At 36.4% G+C, this 22,181-nt stretch overlaps 1 protein-coding gene across 2 annotated transcripts in view; it reads left to right on the forward strand.

Annotated features, from left to right (window-relative positions):
- Window positions 1–446: 446 nt before the first annotated feature.
- LOC120529397 (cadherin-20-like) overlaps window positions 447–22,181 on the forward strand; it is a 131,291-nt gene continuing 109,556 nt past the window's right edge. For both annotated transcript variants that reach the window (XM_039753157.1, XM_039753156.1), the window contains exon 1: window positions 447–746. The gene's annotated coding sequence lies outside the window, so the exon portion shown is untranslated. The remainder of the gene's footprint in view (window positions 747–22,181) is intronic.

Genomic DNA, 22,181 nt, shown 5'->3' on the forward strand with positions numbered 1-22,181 from the left:
CAGGAGAAAGCGGAACGATCGTAACAGTCAAACAAATAAGTTCAGGTTTGTGGCCTCTTTTATGCTCTCAAAAGTTAGTAGGTGATGTACTGAATGCTAGTGATGATCTCAAGTTTTTCCCAGCTTGCATTAAAGAAAAGCAATCTTTTGGGTTTCTATCACATAGCAAGAAAGAGCTCCACAGGAGATGGGGTGCATTTGGGCTCCCTGCCTTTATCTCGAGTACATTTTGACAGCTCCCTAGAGAGAAGGAGTGTGATTCCTGGCACCAATAGGCTAATTCAATTTTCTTCAGCTGCAATTGCCTTGTCAGAATATTCATGAGGTGGGGAATGAGTACCGGTGCCACAGGCATACAGTGCCGGCAGTTAGAGGAAAGGAGCAATCAAAGACAGGACTTCTTCTGTGCTAAAGGAGTGGGTTTCTTCTTCAGAGGCAGTAAAAAAGCTTGTCTCTATTCTTGTGAAGCCCTGATCTTGTCTATACTGTAGCAGCAGTGGCAGAGCAGGCAGTGTGCATGTGTATTCTCGATTTCTTTTGTATTTTGATCATTTTTCCTGCTACTTTTTTCATTTTTGTGGGCTTACTTATTACTTTTATAGAGCAGTGTTTAATACACACTGTGTATTATTTAACTGCTCTTTACAACTCAGCTGCTTTTTTGGAGGATGGAGTGACACAAACTTTTCTGAAATCAAAATGATAAGAGGAAAACAAGGCAAGAAAATTGCAGCACATCAGTAAAAGTAAGTGTACTGTATTCATTTTACAGGCCTAAGTAATTGATTACCAGTGTGAATGAGGTTTTTTAAGTGAACTGAAAATATACTTCATGCAGCAAGAGTATTTCTGCATTAAATTAATTTTGTTTTTTTCTCAGTTTTTGCCTTGCTACCGATCATGCAGAATATTTTCATATAGGCTTAAACCTTTCATCAGCTGTTCCAAAAAAGTGATCCTTATTATGGTGACATTAAACATTAATGGTCTTATCTAATGAATGTTGAAAAGCAGGTCTTTATACAGCCATGAGGTGTGTGAAGTGCTTATGGCTTCTTATATAATGATACAAGTTGCATTCTTAATCTGTCTCCTTCATCTGTAAAATGAGTTGTGCTTGGTCATTGTTAAATTAATAAAAAAAACTTTTTATTTTTAGTTTAATGTTTATGATCTGGTTGCATCCAGGCTTTTTCAGTGTGCCAAGTTGTTGTATGTAAGTTTCAGCTTGAAAAACCTGAGGTATTTTTCTATTACTTATTTCTCCTTTCTGGTACTTGTGACTTGTGGATACTTTTATACTGTGTATATTCTTATACTAAAAGCCTTATTACAATTTATTATTATTTTGTTTTTATTTGACAATATGTAATTGATTAAACAGCTTTGGTTTGGCTAAGTAATTAACATATTTGCTATATTTTCATATTCTGCACATGAACATACCCCACATTTATTTCAGATTAATAAAGATGGTTGTTAAAGTATACTCTGTGACTCCTAGGGCTGTCAGTAAGGAAAAAGTAAGTTGATCTCAGGCTTTCTGCTCTCTGCATTTATACATCACCCCTAATCAATACATGCAACAGCCTAGGTAGTGAAAAACTAGCTATTTGTACAATTATCAAATGCCACGTACTTGGGAACAGAAAAGAGTTTTTTCACAGTGAAATTAGAGAAAGGGTCCGTCTGCTGGCAACCTACACAGTAACCAAGGCAGCTGACAAGAACAAAAGCCAACAGGGACACTGTTATTTCTATTTTTCACCCTTTGAATCATACAGCCTCTGCCAACCACTGTTTTGAACAGTGGATAAAGATTTCATTGTGTGTTAGTGTGACTAGAATTATTAAGCATCTATTTGTACAGTCTCCAGGGGACTATCTTTAACCAGTTTCTGTGTTGTTGGGGACTGGGCAAATGAGGATTGTTCACTGTAAAACTGACATGATGTCTTGGGAAAAGAAATGGTCCTCAAAAAGTAAAAAAGGAAATGAAGGAAGTAATAATAAGAAAAAAAATAACAATGAAATGTTAAACTTAAAGATTTTTCTTTCTCATCAAAATGAACTGCTTTGTTTGACAACTTTCATAGGCACAGAGGCTACTGGAATATTACAGTACTTGCTTGGATTTGCTAGTTTCCGGAAAACAAGTGTCACACCATGATCCCAGGGTTTATGCAATGAGAGTAACTGGATATTTAATAAATATCTCAGCAAAATATTTCTTCTCAAACATTTGTGAACAGGCAACAGCTTTAGGTAACGGGGGTAAATTCAGGGTGCATTAAGGCTAATGTACCAGACATTTCTGTACTAGCTACACCTGCAAAAGACCAACTTTATCACTTTATCCTCAGGAAACCATCAGACAGCTGAAGAGCTTTGTCATTAAATAATGGACTGCATAACTGATGGGAATCCTTCCAAATGAGGGTGTCTTTGTCTCTCTCACTCTCTCTCTTGCTGTCGCTCTCTTTTGCTTTTTCTCACTCTATGATTTGTTCCAAAAATGAATGTGTTACGTGCTTAGAATGTAATAGCTCTACTTATCAGAGTAATTCTCCTTGCTAGGCTCTATCTATCTATCTATCTATCTATCTATCTATCTATCTATCTATCTATCTATCTATCTATCTATCTATCTATCTATCTATCTATCTATAATTTTTTGTAACAATTGCTTTTGCATATAAATCCAATGAATCAGTGTTTATTTTCTGTATCTCCTTTTTAAATTCATCAAAATAAGAAAGTATAATAAATGCAGAATATAAATTTATTAAAACAAATTAAATACATTAATATTCTTAACTAGTATAAAATATTAATATCTAGCTTTCCTATATACTACTCTATATATATATGTATCTGATATTCATATTATGAAAAACAAATTAAATGATAAATTGAGAAAATGAATTGCTCATCTTAAGCTATATACATCACTATATGTCATTAATTTTCTAATATGAGAAGCATGATGTATCTGTGAACTAATACACATGTATACATTATACATGCACACACACAAAATATTTTTCTAGACAACTGCACTCCATTTTGTTGATAAAACCTCCTGTTATCTATCTATCTATCTATCTATCTATCTATCTATCTATCTATCTATCTATCTATCTATCTATCTATCTATCTATCTATCTTGTGCCATTTATTAAATTTGGCAATTTGCATTGCAACTTTAAAAACTTCTTCACAGAGTTTTAGGGTGTCACAGCATTACAACCACGCATGAATGGGACACTGGTCAGTTGTAGGATGCACCCACACTTTAATACAAGAACAATTTAAGGGAAGGTTCAAAAGTGACCCAGAGGGTGTTATAGCCTGCATTTGTACCATGGTCCATTGACCTGTGAGGAACCTATGGTAAACACTGTAGCAGCTTTCTGCTTTGAATATTTCTAATAGTATTAAAAAATGTAAGATTTACGTTTATTGGCAGAGATAAATGGTATACAGATGAAGAACACCTGTTTCTTATTGAATTTTACAGCTCACAAAGGGGTTTTTGGGTGAAGTGAGCTATCCCATTTAATGATGGTCATTAACAGATTTAGTACCTTGTGCTGACTGGATTGACATTTTTATATGTTTAGTTCCTCTGCTGGTTGTCGACCAATAGCTACTTCCTGATTCTAGGCTGTTGTAAATAGTGGAAGGACAAGAAAAGACATTAGTGTAGGAAGAGCTTGAGTGAAGTCCCGTGTCTTTTGGTTGATCAAGGTCTTTTTAGTTGAGGACAAAAGTGGAGAAGAGTTAGGCTGCATTGTAACTCTTAACTGCTTCCTCTATACACCTTTTACATCAGATCATGGAAAAACAGACGCTGCTTGCACATGTATATCTGAAATGGACTAACACCAATTTAGGGCATGTTTCCTGTTAATGGTTAGTTCCTGTCTTTAGCTGCAAGGATTGGCTCCAGCATCCTATAACCCTAAACTGGATAATATGGTACATGATACATTGCATAAAAGACTAATAATTAATCAACAGAATATTAATATTTAGCTTACTCATTTGATACTTTGCTTTTGGATTTTGATAGCTAATTAATGGTTTACAAATTCTACTTTTGTTTTTTAAATATAGTTTCTGATTTGTATTTCTATATTGACTTTTCAGATTGTACTTATTTTCTGCTCTTCACCTGTAGGCAGATGTTCATCAGTGTTTTGCACTGACTTGTTTAAAAAATGTATATTCTGATGTTAGAGCTACTACTTCACATGCTATATGCTTGTATATGTATTCACTGTCTGCACTAAAAATTTGATCATGTGCTTTAATTCCTGGACCACGCTTCCAGGTTACAAATCCATTATCAAATTATGGTCACTTAGGTAACAGAGCATAATGATCAGTTAGAAATTAATTCCAATTGATTTTCCCAGACTTACTTCTTGGCAGTATTTTAGCAAGCCATAACAGAACCAGTTTTTGAAAATAAACCTGGATGTAAACATGATGCATTTCTCAAAGCCAAAAAAATCTCTTTTAAAGAAGATAGAGACTAAAAAAGAGAGTGTGAGGGCTCTACTAGCTAAATCCTCTCATTTATTGTCATGCATCCTGGCTCTCCTCACACTTCATTAGCTTTCACTAGGAACTCAGGAGATGTCATGTAACAACAACACTAATGATGTTTAAGCAAGCACAAGCCTAGAATTTCAAACAGGATTTCTAATTATGTTACCCAATTGGCCCTGTTCCTGCTTTGGAGATGCTGCAAATGTTGTACTTATAAGAAGTACCCTTGTCTTCCTAAAGAAAGGGTTAGTTTGAGACCAGTGCCTTATTTATGCAGCAGATTTTTAAGGGATTTGTACTGCAATAAAAATCTTGAATATATTTTTCAAAATCTGCTTTGTGAATTAGGATTACATTATAAAACATATAAAGTGCCTATGTACTATAAGCAATATTCTATAATTCTTCATAATAGACTAACCCGTTGTTTCACATGTGATATGCTTACTGTATGTCAAGCGCATTCATTCTTATTAAGGTAAATTAAGAAAAAAGTATACAAGCTAACATTCTTTAAATATAAATATAAAATCCTCAAAAGTTTCTTATAAGTTATAATAATTTAATTCATGTATTGAATAAAAAGAGGGATAATCCAGATGTTTTGAGCCTGAAACATAAAAGCAGTATTCTATGATGCCTTCTTATTAATTGGCTACAGATTAGCTAAAGTGTTGTAAATATGTGAATTACAAGCTTCTAGCATTTGTGGTTTATAGTTTACATTTCTTGTTTCAAACATTGAAAATCACAAAAATGTGCTAACAATGGCATATGTGGGGATACATGTTAACTTGTCCATAATGAATTTCCTATGCTTTATTATTCTCTAGCATTATAAATTCAATTATAGCAATGATATTATATCATTCTTTATATAGTATATTGTATAGTGTATATATTGGGCACAAACCTGATTTGGATCAAGCTCTGAAAATTAACAGGTGGACCTGTAATAGTAAAAATTGTGGAAGAAGCACTGAAACTTCAGACAAACAGCAGAAAAGACCAACATTTCAGGCAGTTAAGTGCTCTGAGCCTGTATTAGTTGGAGAAAACTATATAAGAGTAATGAGATATATAAGATGGCAGCTTGAAAGTATCTCATGACGGTGTAGTGAATATTTAAATTGTAATATTCATATTGCTAGAACAGCAAACACACTTAGCAAAGATGGCAAAGTTTAAAAAAGCAAAACAACTTTTGTATTTTTAATCTTAGCCTTTTTCCAGACTTGTAGGATTTTGTATGATTTCTTTGTCTATGAAGATGGAAAGGTTGTTTTGAGGGGATGCTGCTTGCTTTTTTGTCCAGTTTCTGATTTATCATGTTAGAATGGCTAACTTTAAAGCTGATTAGTTAAGGGCAGGATGGCACAGTACTGCAGTGGTAGCCCTGCTGCCACATATCAGGGAGACTGGAGTTGGAGTCCTAGGTGCTCCCTGCATGGAGTTTGAATGTTCTTCCCATGCCCACATGGGTTTTCTCTGGGTGATTCCTGCCTCAGTCCAAATACATTCAGGTTAAGTGAACTGATGTTGTTCAATCAGCCCTAGTGTGTGTTTGTGTGTGAGTTTGTACACTCTGAAGTAGACTGGCACCCTATCCAGGTGTTGTTCCTGCCTTGAGCCTGATACTTGCAAGATCAGACTCCAGCTTCCCCCATGACTCTGCTCAGGATAAGCGGGTTTGTAAAATGGACAGATGAAATGAGAGAAAATGACTGTCCTGTCACCTGAAATTAACACCATTTTGCTAGTCAAAATAAGGAGAATATCACCTTAAAATGGTCACATCTCTAAATGTCATCTTATTATAAATAGACTAACCTTTGCAGAAGATCGTGCTTAGTGTGGAGTCAAGATGTTTATTTGCTACCTGCTTTTTTAACATGGTTGTTTCTGCTATTCTCTTTTGAAATGTGGCAAATAGGGCTTTGCCCAATGTGTAGTTTGTCCTCCATAAATTTCCTGTGTTTATTCGTGAATGGTAAATTCAAGATCTGCACTTGTCCATTAACACTATGAAGATTTTCCTCTAATGACCTACGTAGTGTGTTAATGTACAGTTTCACAACTATGATGCATTCAGGAGCATGAAAAGATCTTTTTATAGACTGAAAGAGAGTTTTTTTCACTATATGTATTCACTCATAGTTCAAACACAACATCTCTACATGTACCAATCCACTTCCTGAATCCACTTTCAATACAAAGACATGGGAAGCTGTAGCTTATTCCAACATTTGTCACAAGCCAAGAACCAATCCTGACAGGGCCTAAGTTTAAAGAGAACAAATGGTAAAAGATAATTTTAAGTGAACTAAATGCATCTATACAAACAGACAAAATTAAAAAAAATAATAAACAGTTGAATTGCTTCAGCTGTTTTAGAAAAGTGTAACGATACTTTACAAAATAAAGACATTTTATTTACAGTACATGATTCAAGATCACTAATTTTTTTATACAATTATTTTAAGTACATGTAATTTAGGACTTGACAAGAAAACTATACGTCAGTACACAAACACAGTATTTTCTATAGTATTTCACTGTAAATTTCAGTACCAAAGCTTCCTACATGTACAGAAAAGGTCTATCACGCCTACACTCCCTGATTTCTAATCTATTTCAATTAAGTGATGTCAAACCCAATGAAGTAAAAGACATTTTAACACTAATATACTGTATAGATACACAAATATATGCAAGGAATGAGCAATAACCTATCTATCTATCTATCTATCTATCTATCTATCTATCTATCTATCTATCTATCTATCTATCTATCTATCTATCTATCTATCTATGAAAATCAAGGACATCCTTTAGTGGAGGCTCACCATAGCATGTCTGCTTAATTTTAACAGAACAGGTTCTCTTATTACTTAGATTTATTCACATATAGTAGCTAGTAAACATTTCAATCTCACCAATGAGCACTCAGATAAAAGGTACATTCTACCAATACCTCTCTGACTTTAAAAAACATCCAAAAGTCATTAAAAGACTTGTCTGAATTTCTTGTAAACTCTTTCTATGTAAACTGCTATCAAAAAACAAAACAAAGCTAAATGATACACATGATCTCGTTTTCTAATTTGAATGTGCTGGTGTAAATGTACAGTGAATCAAAATAGAGTATAATAAATGTAAAATGTAAATGTATTAAAACAAATTCTTCTTCTTTTTTCGGCTCCTCCCGTTAGGGGTTGCCACAGCGGATCATCTTCTTCCATATCTTTCTGTCCTCTGCATCTTGTTCTCTTATACCCATCACCTGCATGTCCTTTCTCACCACATCCATAAAACCTTCGTTTACACCTTTCTCTTTTCCTCTTCCTTGGAAGCTCTATCCTTAGCATCCTTCTCCCAATATACCCAGCATCTCTCCTCTGCACATGTCCAAACCAACGCAATCTTTCCTCTCTGAATTTGTCTCCCAACCGTCCAATTTGAACTGACCCCCTAATGTACTCATTTCTAATCCTATGCATCCTCGTCACACCCAGTGCAAATCTTAGCATCTTTAACTCTGCTTCCTCCAGCTCTGTCTCCTGCTTTCTGGTCAGTGCCACTGTCTCCAACCCATATTACATAGCCTGTCACTACCGTCCTGTAGACCTTCCCTTTCACTCTTGCTGATACCCGTCTGTCACAAATTACTGCTAACACTCTTCTCCACCCATTCCACCCTGCCAGCATTCTCCCCTTCACCTCTCTTCCACAATCACCCATTACTCTGTACTGTTGATCCCAAATATTTAAACTCATCCACCTTCACCAACTCTACTCCCTACATCCTCACCATTCGACTGACCTCCCTCTCATTTACACACATGTATTCTGTCTTGTTCCTACTGACCTTCATTCCTCTCCTATCCAGAGCATATCTCCACCTCTCCAGGGTCTCCTCAACCTGCTCCCTACTATCGCTACAGATCACAATGTCATCAGCAAACATCATAGTCTACGGGGACTCCTGTCAAATATCATCTGTCAACCTGTCCATCACCATTGCAAATAAGAAAGGGCTCAGAGCTGATCCTTGATGTAATCCCACCTCCACATTAAATGCATCCATCGCTCCTTTCGCAGACCTCACCACTGTCACACTTCCCTCGTACATATCCTTTTCAACTCTTATGTAATTCTGTGCCACTCCTGACTTCCTCATACAATTCCACAGCTCCTCTTGAGGCACTCTGTCATATGCTGTCTCCAGGTCCACAATGCAACTCTTTCTGGCCCTCTCTAAACTTCTCCATCAACTTCCTCAGAGCAAACATTGTATCTGTGGGTGCGCTTTCTTGGCACGAAACCATACTGCTGCCCACTAATTATCACCTCACTTCTTAACGTAGCTTCCACTACTCTTTCCCATAACTTCATGCTGCGGCTCATCAATTTTATTCCCCTGTAGACACTGCAGTCCTGCACATCCCTCTTATTCTTAAATATCGGCACTAGTACACTTCTTCTCCACTCCTCAGGCATCTTCTGACTTTCCAAGATTCCATTAAACAATGTGGTTAAAAACTCTACTGCCATCTCTCCTAAACACCTCCATGCTTCCATAGGTACAGTATGTCATCTGGACCAACGGCCTTTCCATTTTTCATCCTCTTCATAGCTGTCCTTACTTCCTCCTTGCTAATCTGTTGCACTTCCTGATTCACTATCTCCACATCATCCAACCTCTTCTCTCTCTCGTTCTCTTCATTCACCAACCTCTCAAAGTACTCTTTCCATCTGCTCAACACACTCTCCTCAATTGTGAGTACGTTTCCATCTTTATCCTTTATCACCCTAACCTGCTGCACATCTTTCCCAGCTCGGTCCCTCTGTCTAGCCAATTGATACCTGCCCTTTTCTCCCTCCTTAGTGTCCAACCTCTCATGCAACTCATCATACGCCTTTTCTTTAGCCTTCGCCACCTCTCTCTTCACCTTGTGCCTTACCTATGTTCCTCCCTCTTCTTAAAATATGTATTCACCACAGTCATGTCCATCCTTTTGGCAAAATCCACTATCCTCTGACCTTCTTCATTCCTCTCTTTGACACCATACCTACTCATCACCTTCTCGTCTACACTGTTCCCTTCACCAACATGCCCATTGAAATCCACTCCAATCACCACTTTCTGTACCTTGGGTACACTGTTCATCACTTAATCCAACTCACTCCAAAAATCTTCTTTCTCACCCATTGCACACCCAACTTGTGGTGCATATGCACTAACAACATTCATCATCACACCTCCAATTTCCAGCTTCATAATCATTGCTCTGACTGACACTCTTTTCACCTCCAAAACTCTCTTGACATACTGTTCCTTCAGAATAACTCCTATCCCATTTTTCCTCCCATCCATACCATGATAGACCAATCTGAATCCACCTCCAATCCACCTGGACTTACTCCCCTTCCATTTAGTCACTTGCACACACAATATATCAACCTTCCTTCTTTCCATCATATCTGCTAACTCTCTCAGCTTACTAGTCATACTGTCAACATTCAAAGTTCCTACCCTCAGTTCCACTCTCTTTACTTTCCTCCTCTCCTCCTGCCTCTGGACAAATCTCCACCCTCTTCTTCTCCTTCTTCTTCTTCGGCCAAAGGTAGCCCAATTTCCACCAGCACCCTGTTGGCTAACAGTACTGGTGGCGGTCGTTGTTAACCAGGGGCTCAACCGATCCGGTATGGAAATTTATATTGTTGTCCACATATTGATTTGGCAAATTTTTACTCCAGATGCCCTTCCTGATGTAACCCTAACTATTTATCAGGGCTTGGGACCGGCACAAAGAAACACACTGGTTTGTGCATTCCCTGTGGCTGGGTTAAATGTATTAAAACAAATTAAATACATTAATATACTTAACTAGTATAAAATATTAATATCTAGCTTTCCTATATACTATATATATTTCTGGTATTCATAGTATGAAAAACCAATTAAATGATAAAATTGAGAAAATGAATTGCTCACTGAACTGATGCACATGTGATTATTGGTGCTTTTATGTTGTACATAATAATAATATAATATATAATAATAGTGTTGTATATAAAATGTGAGTTTTTCTGTTTTGTCTTTCAAAGCTCATCTTAAGTTATATACATTACTGTATGTTATTCATTTTCTAAAATGAGAAGCATGATGTATGTATGAACTAATACACATGTATACATTATACATACACACACAAAATATTTTTCTAGACAACTGTACTCCATATTGTTTATAAAACCTCCTAACAGCTTTTAGGGACACAGGATAAACACCTATTGTAGCTAGGAATCTATGAGTTAAAATTAGTACTAACTGTAATATCTATCTATCTATCTATCTATCTATCTATCTATCTATCTATCTATCTATCTATCTATCTATCTATCTATCTATCTATCTCCATTTATTAAAGTTGACAGTCTGCATTGCAACTTTAAGAACATCTTCACAGAGTTTCAGGGTGTCACAACATCACAAGACTGAAACCACACACTGGTCGGGATGCACTCACACTTTAATAATACAGGAACAATTTAAGGGAATGTTCAAAAGTCACACAGGGGGTGTTTTAGCCTGCATTTGTACCATGATCCTTTAACCTGTGAGGAACCTATGGTAAACACTATAGCAAATGTCTGCTTTAGATATTGCTAATTGTATTCAAAATGTAAGATTTGCAGATGTATAGATTGGCAGAGATAAATGTAAGATTGTAAATGTAAGATAAATGTAAGATTGGCAGAGATAAACGGTATACAGATGAAGAACACCTGCTTCTTATGAATTTTTCCGTGGATTGGTTGTGGTCTCATAATGTATGTGAGGAAAAAACAAGTTGCTTCAAAATTTAAAAAAATAAAAATGCAACACAGCCTGTGTTCAAACATTAGAACTGCTGATCCTGCCAGGTAATGACAAGCCCTGAGGTTTGTTTCAAAAAATATTTTTTGTCTTTTGCAAGCAGTTTATATAAAACAATTTTAATGTCCATGCATGTGAAGCACACACTGCTGCAGTTTAAAACATAAACAAATATGAATATAACTTGAAATTAATTCAAAAAAGAAACAAAGAAATTGCCTCATAAAACATTCTGCACATGAAACAGGTAATTGTGCCGTTCATCTGTGAGGATAAAAATTGCATCCCAGAATGATGTTTACAGCAGGGTGGACGCATTGCCAAAAGGCAGAAAGTAAACAGGCCCAGAAGCCTGCTGGGTTTGAGATGAAGCCTGTCTGCTCAGCTGTCAATGGGATCTGGTGTTTGTTTAATGGTAAAGTCAACATCTGGCCAGACATGGGTAAACATCCTGAATTTGCTTCCATGGTGAGCATCTTGTTTTTATTTTGAAGAGTTGCATTTGTGTTGTTAAAACCTGCTCGTTGAATTCTAAACGTTCATAAATAATGTAAAAAAGAATTGTAAAAATAAAATAAAATCCAATGAAGCAAGTCAGGATTATATTTATATTAGATTGATCATCCCTGTAAGAATTATATAAAGTTTGATGTGGTTAGCACCCATTTCAAGCTTCAGGGCTAATTGGCCACATTTATAAGATGAAAAAAGAAAACTACCAAGACAGAGAAGCAAACTGAAGGAACACAACATGCTGTAAAATCTTGTCTCTTAAATAAGTGTGGGTTCAAAAGTTTGCACAATACTAACATTTACCATTAAGAGGAAATGTTTAATTACAGTATACTACTTTTCAATAAACAGCAGCCCAGCCTGCTTTGGATGAACATGAGAATACTTATAAAAACATATAATACAAATGAATTCATTAGTTTACAGTGCTATGATGACTGGCTGGCTTAGATAGATAGATAGATAGATAGATAGATAGATAGATAGATAGATAGATAGATAGATAGATAGATAGATAGATAGATAGATAGATAGATAGATAGATAGATAGTATTAATTTCTGCAAACTGAACTGTGTATTTGTCTCATTATCACATGTCTTATGCTACTGATACTGCTACTGACCTGGTAGAAAATAGATGATGGCTAAAATGTAATAAAGAGATCACATTAACAATCTCTTTGTGTAAATTAGTTGTTAGCTTTGTGTACTCCGAACCCCCCCAATTGGTCCAGCAATTATATAAGCTCTTGGGTGGATACTGTCGTTTGCATCACAGATCAATACACATTTTCAATAGTTCATATTAAATTGCTTTCCACTTCTTTCATTTTCAGTCTCCAACACTCATTAAGCATTGTCACAATATGCTTTTATAAAATCATTTTAATTATCCTCAAAAATGCCAAAGAATTACACAAAAGAATAAAAATAATGATTATAGAGTAGTCATAATGAGACATTTTAAAGGCTTATTGTCGAAGGTATGAAGGAGCTCAAGTAGCGTTTCTTGACACACTTCTGCTGAATAATTCATTGCCTAAATAGTATTAAAAGATAGTGTGCCAGAGACATGATCTGCAGCCTTTCATGTTGTTATTTTTTATTGCTTGGTTAGAGATTATTATTTACTCTTCATTTCTTTATTTTTTGAGTGTCTGATTCAATGATTTATTCAGTGACTTTGTCTTTTGCATCCATTACTCAACAATGATGTTTTTTCTGATCGTGTGTGCACATGCAGAAGCACCTCACATTGAAATATTTTGTGTAAGATCAAATCTAGACTTTTTAAAAGAAAAATCTTATGTTTAAAAAGAGACTATTCTAGAGATAAATTAAGATAATTTAAGGAAATTGACAAAAACAGGCCTACTGACTATATGGTTTGTTTACCATTTTAATTTTGGAAAATGACTATCGCAATTTAGTCTTAGGACCCTTGTTTATATACTGTATATGACTGGGATTTTATTTGATATCTAAACTATAATCTATACTCACAAATAAATAATACTATTCGAAAATGACACCACCAGTCAAATAAGCGATCTTGTTTTGTATAGCACTCTATATGTATTCTACAACAGAAAAACAGAAACTTGAACAAAATCACAACCCAGATACTCGCCCACTAAACTCAGTTATCATCACCACCAATACTACTCTTTTATGAGTAAAAAACAAATTCTAAAATCTGTGTACATGCAGGGCTTTATTGGAAATGGACCCAAAAAACAAAGACATGCAGGGAAAGTGGGTACAGAAGGTCTTTACGGCAGAAAGAATAGCGCTGGAGCGGCCACTGGAGGGGGCTGCCCTTTTGCTTTTGGAGAGAGGAAATAAAAACACAGTATCTCTAATTGACTCTGACAGTTGACTCGCTGTCAGTCTTAATGATTGCACAATCTTACTGGAAAAGAAGAGATTGTCATGTAAGCGTGAATACTTACAAAGTGAAAACTATATCAAAAACACAACAGTCTAACTGTGTTGCCAGGCAATTCCAAACAATTCTCAATAATGACTGAAAGCTTTGCTATACAAAATAAATTCTGTCCAACTTAACTCATGTTTCTGTGAAAACTCCTGGGAACCTGCTTGCCCTTTGCATACAAGATGGTCCACTTAGTTATCTTTTGGGCTATATTAGATGACTTTTGCTATTTTTGTGCATACCCAGTATTTGCAAAGAATAAAAATAGCCTGGGAAAGAGAGCAAGCAAAGAAACTGTCAGAAGTGATTTAAGACCTAGCAACTTCTTCATTACCTCAAACATCTCTTTTATGATCAGTAAAGCTCACCAAAGTGACTAGTTACATCTGTAGGCCAAACACGAATTATGTACAGTTTGCCAAAACCAACAAGAATTATTTGTTTCTTACTTTGTGTACTGTATAGAAATCATGCATGCACATGCATATGCAAAAGAAATCAGTTAGCATCTGAAAAAATGAACAAAAAAGGACAGTTGGTGCGTTTTATTTGTATGCAAAACAGCTTTTGTAAAATGAAACTGGAGGTTTAGCACATCTTAAGTCACTCGCAAGAAAAACATTGAGGGGGTCTGTTCAGTAGGGGTTGAATATTGTGCCAATGTGCATATATTAAAGCTTTTGAAACTAAATGGAACATTTCTCCAAAAGGCAAATATACTGTTAAGCATTGCAGTTTATTAAGTTTGCATTTATTGCTACTATAGAGAAGCAAATACTTATTTGTGTTATTTAGTAATTATTGTGGCTAATTATTAAGAGTTCTGAATAACAACCCTTTTATGAAACATACTGCATGTAAATTTTGAAAACTTTAGCAATAAATTTGAAATGCACAATGCATCAACCTGGAAAGAAGATAACTAAATTACCACTAGCAATACCTTTCATTAATAGTTGACTAGTTTTAAAGGTCCTTAAGTGTGTGGGTTTCAGTTTTTAGATCAGTTAACACTTTACTTTAGGTAATGCAAAAATGCATGTAATGCATGTATCAATGCCTTAACAAAGGCTTCTTTTGGTCTTGATAACACTTATAAATCATTAGTAGATGTGTTTTTCATTTCTGCAGTGTGGCATATTGACGTGATGGTAAAATGACTTGTTAATATGAAGGATTTATGGGTCTTATACCACTTCCTCTTTGGGCCGCTCCTGTTAGAAATTGCCCCAGTGGATCATTTGTTTTCATATCTTCCTGTGGTCTGCATCATGCTCTGTCATATCCACCACTTTCATGTCCTCTCTCACCACATCCATAAACCTCCTCTTAGGCCTTCCTCTTTTCCTATTGCCTGGCAGCTACATCCCTAGTATCCATCTCCCAATATACCCAGCACCTCTCCCTTTCCTCTCTACCCTTTCCTCTGCACATGTCCAAACCAACACAATCAATCTCACCTCTCTAACTTTGTCTCCAAAATGTTCAGCTTGAGCTGATCTTCTAATATATTATTCTATTCCTCATCATGTTCATCACACCTAATTCAAATCTTAACATCTTTAACTCTGCCACCTGTTTCTTCCATATATACTCTACACTGTTGATCCAAACTATTTAAACTCATCCACCTTTGCCAACTCTGCTCCCAGCATCCTCACCATTCCTTTGGCCTCCCTCTCATTCACACCCATGTATTCTGTCTTGTTCCTACTGATCTTCATTCCTCTTCTCTCTAAAGCATATCTCCACCTCTCCAGTGTCTCCTGAACCTGCTCCCTACTCTTGTTACAGATTGCAATGTCATCTGCAAACATCATAGAGTACCGTCTAATCTCCTCTGACAACTTGTCCATCACCATTGCAAATAAGAAAGGGCTCAGAGCTGATCCTTGATGTAATCCCACCTCCACATTAAATGCATCCATCGCTCCTATCGCAGACCTCACCACTGTCACACTTCCCTCGTACATATCCTTTTCAACTCTTATGTAATTCTGTGCCACTCCCGACTTCCTCATACAATTCCACAGCTCCTCTTGAGGCACTCTGTCATATGCTGTCTTCAGGTCCACAATGCAACTCTTTCTGGCCTTCTCTAAACTTCTCCATCAACTTCCTCAGAGCAAACATTGTAAAAGGGCTCGAAGCCAATCTCTGATGTAATTCCACTTCAACTTTAAATGCATCTGTCACTCCTACTGCAGATCTCACCACTGTCACATTCCCTTGTACATATCCTGTACCACTCTTACATACTTTTCTGCCGCTCCCAACTTCCTTATATAATGCCACAACTCTTCTCTAGGCACCTAGTCATATTCTTTCTCTAGGTCCACAAAGACGCAACACTACTCCTGCTGGCCTTCAACAACCTCAGAGCAAACATTACATCTGTAATGTTCTTTTCCAGCATGAAATCATACTGCTGCTCACTAATCACCACCTTCCTTCTTAAACTAGTTTCTACTACTATTTCCCATAACTTCATTCTGTGGCTCATCAATTTTATCCCTCTGCAGTTACTACAGTTCACACTTATTCTTAAAAATTGGTACCAGTACACTTCTTCTCCACTCCTCAGGCATCCTCTCACTTTCCAAGATTGCATTGAACAATCTGGTTAAAAACTCTATTGCCATCTCTCCTAAACACCCATAGTTATGTCATCTGGACCAACAGCCTTCCCATTCTTCATCTTCATCATATTATGTCCTTACTTCCTCCTTGCTAATCTCTTGAACTTACTGGTTCACTATCTCTACATCATCCAACCTTCTGTCTCTCATTCTCTTCATTCCTCAACCACGCAAAGTACTCTTTCCATCTGCTCAACACACTCACCTCACTTGTGAGTACATTTCCTTCATTATCCTTTATCAACCTAACCTGCTCCTGATCTTTCCCATCTTGGTCCCTCTGTCTAGTCAAATGGTACAAGTCCTTTCCTCCCTCCTTAGTGTCCAATCTCTCATACAATTATATCATACACCTTTTCTTTGAGTCTGCCACCTCTATATTCAGCTTACGCCTTATCTCTTTGTATTCTTGTCTACTTTCTTCATCTTTCTGACTATCCCACTTCTTCTTCACCAATCTCTTCCTCTGTATACTCTCCTGTACTTCCCAATTCAACCACCAGGTTTCCTTCTTCCTCTGTCCAGATATCACAACAAGCACCCTTCTTGCTGTCTCCCTTACCACTTCTGCTACAGTTGCCCAACTATCTGGTAACACTTCACTGCCACCCAGTGCTTGTCTTACCACAATCCTGACCTCCACCTTACAGTCTTCCTTTTTCAACTTCCACCATTTGATCCTTGGCTCTACCCTCACTCTCCTTCTCTTTTTGATCTCCAGCATCATCCTACAGACCACCATCCTATGCTGTCTAACTAAACTTTCTCCTGCCACAACTTTGCAGTCTCCAATCTCATTCAGACTGACCCATCTGCACAGGATACAATTCACCTGTATGTATCTTCCTCCACTTTAGTATGTCACCCTGTGTTTCTCCCTTTCCTTAAAAGATGTATTCACCAAAGCCATGTTCATCATTTTCACAAAAACCACTACCATCTGACTTTCTTTATTCCTCTTCTTGAAACCAAAACTACCTCATCACCTCCTCATTTCTTCTGTTCCCTTCACCAACATGTCCATTTAAATACACTCCAATCAATATTCATTCTCCCTTGGGTACACTCTCCACCACTTCATCCAACTCACTCCAGAAATCTTTCTCATGCATCTCACACCCAACTTGCAGGGCATATGCAGTATTCATCATCACATCTTCAGTTTCCAGCTTCATAATCAACACTGTATCCAACACTCTTTTCACCTCCAAAATAATTTTAACATATTGTTCCTTCAGGATAACACTTATCTCATTTCACCCACACCATGGTAGAATAATTTGAACCCACCTCTGATACACCTGGCCTTACTCCCCTTCCATCTGGTCTCTTGCACACACAATATATCAATCTTCCATCTCTCCATCATATTGGCTTACCAGTTATACTGTCAACATTCAAAGTCCCTACCCTCACTTCCACTCTCCTAACCTTCCTCCTCTTCTTCTGCCTCTGGACACGCCTTCTACATCTTCTCCTTCAGCCAACAATAGTCAAATTTCCCCAACCACCCTGCTGGCTAACAGTACTGGCATTGGCCATGTTAACTCGGGCCTCTTTTGATCCAGTATGGAAACCGCTACTGTTTTCTGCATATTGATCTGGCAAAATTTTACACCAGATTCTCTTCCTGACATAACCCCCTGACATATCCTGACTTAGGACCTGCATGAAGAAACACACTGGTTTGTGCATCCCTGTGGCTGAATTATTCACAGTACTATATATGTAATAGTAAGAGAAATGTGTCTCAGTTAATCCACTTCAGAACCCTCCAAAGGAAAGCTTTGTTAGTAGGTCAAATTACAGAGATGAATAAACATTTTATTGATGCTTTGTAGGTGTTATGAAGACCCAAAGAAGTGTTTGTTAAAGTCTTGTTAAATAATAGTAAATGAGTAATAGATGCATTTTTGTAGTACCTAAACTAAAGTGTTACCTTTAGATCAATCACTGCAAATCTAATCACACCCATCAATCAATCATATCCCTCAAACCTCCCTGTCCCTTGATCTACCCTCTTAACCTCCACTAGATTCTAAGGGCTATAATTCTTCAGTAAGCTCCGGGATGTAATTTTCTTTCAACTCTTCACATGAAGCTTTACGTGACAACTCATTGATCACAATGGCTCGATAAGTACATGGCAGCTTGTCAGTTAAATAGAAAAAAGTAGTGACTTCTAAACTTTCTTCATGGCAACAAATAACTGAAGAAGATGATATAAAAACTAGAACTTCATTTTGTTGTTGTTTCATATAGATATTTCTAATGGTATACATCTACACATTGACTTTTTTAAGGATTGGTCAAGTATCTTTGAAAGACAGTATAAATTTGTATTGTTTTCTTTTAAAATTATGTCTTGGACCAAACCTAGAGATTACAAACTGTCAAAGTGAGTATTACAAATTCCAGTATAACAGTGCAAACCTATTATCTGTTAAATATTGCACAAGCTGGGAGTAAATTGAACTCTTTTTGGGTACAAGTACACTGAAGTCACTTAAAGCAATTTAACAGAAAACAGTACTCTTTTAGCTATTTAATATCAGCTTCCATCTTTCCACTTGCTACAGAAAGCTTCATGAGTTAAAATTTGATTTGTGATTAGGCATTTCTAATTCAAAGAAATGGATATGCTGTCAAGAGGTGTTTTGCCTGAAGAGGTAAACATAAGAAATTGTACAAATAAAAGCAGTCCAATTAGTCCAGGCTTCTGCAGGTAGGCTTACAGATTTATTAAATAATCTTGGTATCGTATTCATTAACATCAATTGCATGACATAGTTCTGTAATTCACATTTTCATGATAGGTTCTTTCTTATTTCTATCTTGAACTATTTCTGTCATTCACACCATAGCAGACTTTCATCTTCAAAAATTTGGCCAAAAGCTTCACAAGCTGTTTGCCTTTGGTCATACCCCCAAATGTTGTTTGCTTTGGCCATACCTCCAAATGTTGTTTGCTTTGGTGATAGAGTCTTCTGGCAGTCACTTCAGCTGTTTTCATTTTTTGCTTATTTATTTAAATGTGGCTCATTGTGTTTCATCATTCCTTACTCACTTAGTCTTTCTTGTTGCATTTTTATTTTTGAAATATTTTCATTTGCTTACTGTGTCAAATTGTCTTTATGCCTTTTGATTTTGACAACATGTTTCAGTTTCACTGTGATGGGCTGGAACCCTGCCCAGGGTTTGTTTCCTGCCTTGCACCCTGTGTTGGCTGGGACTGGCTCAAGCAGACCCCCGTGACCATGTAGTTAGGATATAGCGGGATGGATAATGGATGGATGGATGGGTTTCAGTTTCACACCTTGCTGGTGTTTGTGACTCATTTTTGACTTGTTTTTTAACTGATCACCTACAGCCTCTTTCTCCTCTGCACGTCAATATCACTAATTTCGATATGCATGTTAGTGAAATCACATCTTGGCTGTTTAGCCTTCATAAGGTGTGTGACTGAAAAGGAAAGACCATGCTGCACATATAAGACGGAAAGGAGGAAACAAAGCTTGAGGAGATGAATGAAGTGAAAACCCCAGTAGCCAATTTAAGGTCAGCAAATAAACATAATATGGATAAAAGTGGCCATATAGGAGAAAAAAAGGAATACCCAGAGGAAATCCCACATTAACAACATACAAACTCCTCACAGACAAAGATCTGATGTGGGATTTGAACCCAGGACACTGGACCTGTGAAATAGCAATGCTAGCCATTGTGCTTCCATGTACCCTAGTAACAATATGCTATACACAATATATGTGTATAATTCTTGTTGATAATTATTTCAAACAGCTGCCATTTGTACTGTTAAGTATATTTTTTTCAGGTTTGCCTTCTCATTGTGAATGTTTTGCATTGTTGAAAGTCTACTTTCTATTCTGGCAGAACATAAGGACATGAAAATAGAAACCCTTTCGAAAAACAAATCAATTTATATCATGAAGAAGCAATTAACTCCTGCCTTTTAAATGTCAATCAGCAATGACATTCATGTCTATATTTAAAATTAAATCTATGTTCATTGCAAATTACATTAATTTTAATCAGATTGGTGTTCCATATTTATCCGTACCTGCTGTAGATTCACATTTCTCACAGATTGCAGAAGACTGATGAAAATACAAATTTAATTTCTGGAAGTTTTCAAATAATAACTCTTTATGTGGTCTTGGAACCGACTGCAACACGGTGCAAGTGATATGAGACTCACACTACCTCAGTAAATGAAATTGCCAGCTTTATAGAAAGTAGGCCTTGAATTGTTTACTTTCACCTAAAGCGAAGCTTGTCTTGTCTTATTTTTACATATGTTAATTTATATTTACAAAATGAATAAAGAAATTAAATAAATGGTGATATTTCTATGCAAATCTATAACATTTGTCTATAAGAGAAACATAAATACCCAGTTCAAGAAGATAAATCTGAAGAGGTCCTAATGTTCTATTCAGAACTCTAGAGTACTTTAGGCGTATCTTACAGCTTTCAATGATACAGTGTATTCTTCATAAGAAGACTGGAGTTCAAGAAGGAATGTTGTTAAATTTCTACACCCACTCACAATTGAGTCTAAACTATAATAACATAATAAAGTAACTGCTCGATATTGTCAGGATTACACAAATAATGATTCATTTTTATTATCTGATCTATCATTTTTCTTTTATTTCGGCACTATCATATTGTTGCTATTTTGTGTAATTATTTCATAATATTTGCTGCCATTTAGTGTATTTATTTTATCAAGGTTTGGGTCTCTATAATGCTCCTTGGTAGTCTGGCACATGACCCATATCCTGTCTGACCCACGATATTATGATGGTCGTGCTATAAAGGTTTCTTCCATTTTTTTTCAAAACCCTACAAGGGTTTTTTTTGGAAGTTTTTTCTTGTCTTCTTAGAGAGTCAAGGCTGGAGAGCTGTCAAGAGGCAAAGCCTGTTAAAGCCCATTGCGGCACTTCTTGTGTGATTTTGGACTATACAAAAAATAAATTGTATTGTATTGTATCGTATCGTATTGTATAAAAGATGTCCGTGTGCATTAAACAGCATCCAAAATTTGTAGAGAAATAAAGGAAAGATTTCCTTGTAATGGCATTGATTTTTAGCACTCTTCTTGTTAGGAAATTTATGGTTTCAATTTCAGTTTTGTGTTTCAGTTCAAATTTACCACTATCCCACAAACTTCACACTGGATTCCATCTTACCTTGTTTTGACTTTGTTAATATATTTAACTAACTTTTTGTAATTATTTTAAAATCTCTGACAATTAAGTTAAAGTTTCAATTAGGATTTGTGTAAAAACCTAAAAATCATCTTAAATAGGTGGGATTACTGGGTTCCCTGGAGTGGTTACATGAAGAAGCTCTAACCTAATTGAGGTGGGATTATGTCAGTGGTAGACATGCAGTGGAAGATATAAAAAGTAGCTCAAAAAATTAAGGGAACACGTAATCATCAGAGTCTAACACCAAGTCAGTTAAACTTCAGGGATATCAATCTGTCCAATTAGGAAGCATAAGCAATTGTGAATCAATGTCACCTGATTTGGTGCAAATGAAAGTGACAACAGATGCCACTTGAGGGGGAACAGCAAGACAACCCACCAAAAAAAGAATGATTTTGCAGGTGATGATTAAGTG

Source organism: Polypterus senegalus, chromosome 5 (assembly GCF_016835505.1).
Source record: "Polypterus senegalus isolate Bchr_013 chromosome 5, ASM1683550v1, whole genome shotgun sequence".
In the NCBI taxonomy this organism is placed as follows: Eukaryota; Metazoa; Chordata; class Cladistia; order Polypteriformes; family Polypteridae; genus Polypterus; species Polypterus senegalus.